Source organism: Neophocaena asiaeorientalis, unplaced genomic scaffold (assembly GCF_003031525.2).
Source record: "Neophocaena asiaeorientalis asiaeorientalis breed wild unplaced genomic scaffold, Neophocaena_asiaeorientalis_V1.1 scaffold43, whole genome shotgun sequence".
Lineage (NCBI taxonomy): Eukaryota > Metazoa > Chordata > Mammalia > Artiodactyla > Phocoenidae > Neophocaena > Neophocaena asiaeorientalis.
Window position 1 is genome coordinate 3,181,343 of NW_020173674.1, and position 5,643 is coordinate 3,186,985.

At 60.1% G+C, this 5,643-nt stretch overlaps 1 protein-coding gene across 3 annotated transcripts in view; it reads left to right on the plus strand.

Moving 5' to 3' along the window:
* The window catches only part of SHANK2 (SH3 and multiple ankyrin repeat domains 2), a 544,903-nt gene that overhangs the window by 533,440 nt on the left and 5,820 nt on the right, over positions 1–5,643 (plus strand). The gene's annotated exons all lie outside the window — the stretch shown is intronic.

Below are 5,643 nucleotides of genomic sequence, written 5' to 3' on the forward strand. Positions count from 1 at the left end.
GAGGCCTGGGATTCAGCCATTCAGGCAGCAGACAAAGCCCAGGACACCCCCAGCCAGGGCTCACCTGCCTGGGTGTCTCACTGCTGCTTTTAAATGCATCTACAAATTAAGAGCTGTGAATGGCCCTGGGCAAAATGAGGCAGGAAACTGGATGAAGGAAATTCCTAGTGAGGGAAAAGAAATGAGTTTTTCTAGGGAAAACTGAAAACCGGCCGTGCTCTGAAATGACAGACAGGCAGCAGTGCAGACACCCCATTTCCACAGAAAGAAGTCTGATCGCCCAAGAAAGGGACAGTTCTTTGAGCTGCTCCACAATCGTTTGTCCGCTAAGAGGGCAGAAACCTCAGGTGAACCTGCCCCTTTGGTAAGTTACTTTTGCCCTCGGGTCCTTTCTGAACTCTGAGGTGCGGTGACCCTGGGCAGGGTCGGGGAAGAGAGGACACTGAACGACTAGGCCCTCGCTTACTGGGGTACATCTGACTTAACCTGAGCCGTGCGTGGGTTTCTGCTGCCATCACGTGTCCCCCGAAATCAGGGACGACGCGGGCTCTGCCGACATCTTGATTACAGACACGTTGTCGAAAAGACGATCACGCCATTTTCTTTAGGGCCTAGCGTTCGCGGCATCCCTCCAGGCCTGATCTGGAAACACCTCCTAAGAACTAGGCCTCTGGGGTGATCGGCTGCTTGTCCTACCCAGCACCGCCCCAAGCTACCCCACGGGCTGGAGGCCCGGCACCGGCGCCTGGCGTCCTGCAGGCCCGGACCTTCCCTGCAAAGCTCAGAGCTCGAGAGGATGACCGTGAACGGCCGGAGAGGCGCCAGGGCACGGCCAACACCCACGACGGGCACGGCCTTGCCCTGCGGCGGGCGGCCCGCCGTGCGGAGCCCTTTGGAAACCTAGACACACAAGCAGCGTCCGCCTAGTTGCAGAGCACCTGGTGTTTTCCATGAAGTCACAGAGCCGGGAAGCCAAACGAGCCACAGCCCAGCCCCGTGGCCTCTTGACGGGTTCTTGGTAGGAGCCTAGGGTCAGACCTGAGGGAGGACAGTAACAAAAGGGGTGCACAGTCACGGAGGCCTGGGCCCCGGGAAGCTGGGCGCAGACTTAGTCATGAACCGTCGACTGGACCAGGGGTTACTGGTTACCTCAGTGTACCAGGCACTGGGCCGGGCCCCAGGATTCCTCACTGAACAAGAAAACATTCAAGGCCTCTCCTCCTCTGAAGGGCTACATTCTCAAGGGGGAAGGAATGAGAAACAGTAAACAAGACGAGCCTGAAGTGTGCGGGCGCTGCAAAGGGATGAAGATGTCCCCACGAGTCAGCGACCATGGGCAGGACGGAGGTGACCCTCCCCAAGGAAGTGGCATTTGAACCACGTGAAGTAGTAAAAGGAGCCAGCTGGGCAGAAACGCAGGAGCAGAGCATCCCGGGCACCAGGACCAGCGGACCAGCAAGCACAAAGCCCAGGCACTGGCAAGTGCTCGCCACGCTGGAGCAACTGGCCAGACCAGAGGCAGCGCTGACGGGGGAAGGGTCCCAGAGGGCTCCCGCGTGCCGAGGGGAAGGGCTGGGTTGCGTCTGAGTGGTGGCAGCCATCGAGGGCTTGAGCAAAGGCTTGGCGTGAACTTTCATTCCATGAAGGTGACCCAGCAGCTATGCAGTCACGTGGGTCACAGTGACACAGGGAAGCCCACGAGCCGGCCCATGTGGGGTCCCGGGGGCCTCTGCTCCGGAGACAGCGGGTAGATGACGGCGTCTGACACAAAACAAAGGGGCTTGACCTAGGAAGCCCAGGCATCTGTTCTTTGTCAGCACTCCCAGGGGAGCGGAAGGTCAGTTTGGGTTTGGCTTTCACTCTCCGGCTGTTGGGAGGAGTATCAGGGCAGTGAGTGGATGCCTGCGGGGGACCCACTGGCCTCCGTCCAGGGCGCACGGCATCGGCTCAAGCCCCCAGGAGCCCCTCCGATCGCCTCGCTCTTTTCGGTTCATCCAGACTGGCCTTCGCTTCCCGGAGGCAGCGACGGCGCTCCAGGTCCCCTGGGGGTTCAGGCTGCTTGCAGGGGAGCGCTGGCCGTTTCTCAGGTGATGCCCTCCGGCCTCCGGCTGCCCTGGCCTGGCTAGTGGCACCAGCTCCTCACTGGCTCTCCACAGTATTATCCTGAGAGCCTCTCGGTTTTAAAATAAATCTATCTGGGTTGTTAAAAAATGACCTCTGCCCAGCCGGTCCCAGAGCGAAGACTTTCCAAAACTGACTCGATAGACTCGATAATAGAAGCTGCTTAATGACCCTTTCATCACGGCAGCGCCGTCACGGAGGCTTTACCATTTCACGGCAGCAACCGAAACGTCCAGGCAGTGTCAGTGACTGAAATCGTGGATAAGGCGGTGGACACTAGGGAGGGTGGTCGTGAAGCTCGCTGTCGCGTGTCTCCTCGTACGCGGGCTCGTGAAGGGGCTCTTCTGGTCAGGCTGCGGCATTTTATCCTTCAAGTCTGTTTCTCACGCTCTCATTTCCCAGTCTGGACGCCAGGACCACTCAGCCGAAGTGTATCAGGGGATGGATGCCTCCCGCTGAGGACTGGGTGCCTGCCCACCTGCTCCGATGTGTCGAAAGGGCTGCTGAAGCCGACGCAGCCCCCTGCCCCCGCCCAGTTCCAGCCCCATCTGCTTGGCCGAGTCTCGTCACTTCCTGACCCGGGAAACCAGCTTCCCACATCCATCGCCGTCCCTGCAGGCCAGGCCCAGGACTGCAGACACACAGGGGCTCGCGGTGCTCAGAGCCGGGAAGCAGGGCCAGGCTCAGGCCTTGTGCAGATCTGTTAACGCCTCGGCCGCTCTCCCTGTCTTTGGAACGACCGACCTTTGGAGGTGCTATAAAGATAGATAGAAACCAAGAAGAGAGCGGTCTGGAAATAAGTGCTATCTTATTCGCAAGACAGGGGCTCCTCACGGAGACCCTACAGTCACTGGAAGGCAGAGGTCCGGCGGGCGCGCTGGAGGGAGGCCCGGGCGGGAAGGGTCCAGAACCCCAGCGCCGGCCCCCTGAGCGCCTCCGGCCCACAGCCAGCCACCGCTCGACGGCCGAACTGCACTTGTAAACACAATGGAAAGGCGACTTGAGTCCTCACTTCCCCGACCCCGGTCAACTCGGGCTGACCGATAAAATAACGGTGCATCTCGGGGGGTCAGTTAACCCTCCATTTTTGTTTTAATCCTCATGTTCCCGTATGGATTGGATTGAAGAGGCAGGATAGAGAGTCACAGTCCAAGAGAGGGCGTGTGTGTGCGTGTGTATGTGTCTGTGTTCTAAATCGGGGCAACAGATTCCTGTGTGTTCCACCCGGGAACCCAGTGGTCGCTTAGCAACATAATGATCTCTGCAACCAGGAGATCCAGTGAATGATATCCGCCTGATTAACTGAGAGTCGATCAAGCCGCTGAGAAGGAGGGCAGGGTGGACCGGCCCCGCGCAGGCCTCCGCTCAGCTCCTCAAACGCGCTGGTTCTTCTCCACGTCGACGTTCCGCAGGGCCGTGGGTGACCCCGAGCGTGGGGCCAGATCTGACGACCCCCTTTATTAGCTGCCGGGCTCTCCCCTCTCGGTGTAGACTTGACGCAAAGCACGGCCGCCCCCAGCCAGGAACGCCGATTTGTCCTTCCTAAGCTGCAGAAGACAAAGGCAGCCCGGGAAGCCGAGTCTGGGTGTCAGCAACGAGCTGGCTCTCAGGGGACTCCGAGCAGAGGCTGACGTCGTTCTCCTTCTTAACGTTTTCCTGGATGTTTCTCTCCATGTTCGCATCACCCCCAGCCAAGGAAGGCACAGGTGTGAGTTTCCCATCCTACACACGAAAGCGAGGCCCCTCTTGACGTTCTCTTCCAGGCAGCTCTGTGCGCTGCCCACTCTGCTCCGTGGCCAGAAAAGGAGCAGCGCGGGTAGACTCTCGGCCAGCATCTGTGCCATTGCTTTAATTTCATCCATCGAAAAAAGCTTCTTTTTTTTAACTGTAATTAATTTTGCAGCGTTGTCTCAACCCATTCCATTTTGTCGTTTCCATTTGCTCCCACGATGGGTGGTAACAGAAGAGGGTCGTGCTGAACAGAAGTAAGTGCTGCGTGCAGAAGCCTCTTCTCTCTGGTGTGTTCTCCTGTCCCTCGTTCTCACTGCCCACCCATCTGTTTGCTTCTGACGACACACACGGCTGCCCGCAGAGCCTTCCTTTTGAAAGAACATCCCAACTACCTGGGAATCGCTGGGGTGTTCCCACAGGAGGGTGGTGCTGACACCCGCCCTCCGGCTCAGAGAGGCCCCTGCTAAAGGCCGCCTGGGTTGAAAGCAGTTGCTGTCACTCTGGGGGACTGACCTGCCCCTGCTGCCCAAAGCCGATGAACAAGGTCACCTCCCAACCGTCCTGCCCCGGTCGGCTCAGTCGGGGTCACAGGTCACAGGCCCGGCGCCACGCAAAGTCACCTTAGAGCCAGGGCTGCGTGCTCCTGTGAGACACTGACCCGCTTCACGAAAAACCCCTCCCCCGTGAAGGTCCTCATTAAACAACTCGAGTCCCCTGTGGGTGGAGCTGCTCTACCATCTCAGCTTAGCTGTTGTACCGAAGTGGTTCAAATGAGCCTTCCCCAGACAGGTGTGCCCACAGCCGTGGGGCAGGCACGGAGGGGAGACGGGCCCTCCGGAGTGGGAACTGGGGAGCGTCTTTCAGCCCTACTTGGGCACTGGAGTTTTCAGGTTTCTCAAATGCCCGCCGTGCGCACGGCCCACCTCTCTCTCCAGGACCGAGGTCTGGGGGCCGGAGGGGTGGCTCCCCGCTCCCTGCGGGTGACGCCCTGGACCGTTTCTTGATTTTGAGTAGCAAGCCTGGCAGTAGTGGAGGAGGCACCCTCAGGGTCTCGCCTGGGGCTGCCTTTACCTGCTGGTGCCCAGTGCACCAGTACAACCAGTAACCAAGGCCCCTGGAAGTTCTCAACAGGGGCCCCCTACGTGTAACAGACCCGGCCCTGGAGCCCCTGGCCCTCCGGGAAGCCGTAGCTGAACGCCCTGTGGGGGTGCGGGCCCAGCCGACCTCCTGCTGCTCCCTCACACGGAGATGCCTTACTCGACGCAGCGCTGAGCGGGGAAGCGTCGCGAGGCTGAGAGGCACCCGGTTACCAACTGGCAGTTTCACGCAAACACACGCCCGCGGCAGAGAAAGCAAAGAGCAGCAGGAGGCCAGCCCAGAGCGCGGACACACTGGGCCCCGCGGCTGCGGCTCATTCCCGCCCGCTAATAAAGCCCCCCTCCCGACCCTGACCCTTTCACGCCGACACGGCGGCGGCATCCGTGAGCGGCCCCAGGGAGCCGTAGGGCTTCCCCCTTCCTGAAACAGGGCCAGCCTGCGAGGCGCCCCTCCCTGCACTTCTAAGTCCTTCTAAGCCAAAAAGCCTCAGGCCTGGCGGGCAGTTAAGAGGGAGGGTCTCTCCTCAAGGGTGCCCCCCCTTCTGCTTGCTGAAATTGAGGCAAAAGATGCCACTTCCTCAGGCGGTACTGGTGTGGCACAGACACGCCCCGGCCAGGGAGCAGGACTTGGTTCGGGCCCGTCTCCAGGTCTCCCTGCCCCCCCCCCACCCCCAACCTGCCAGGCTCCGGTGAG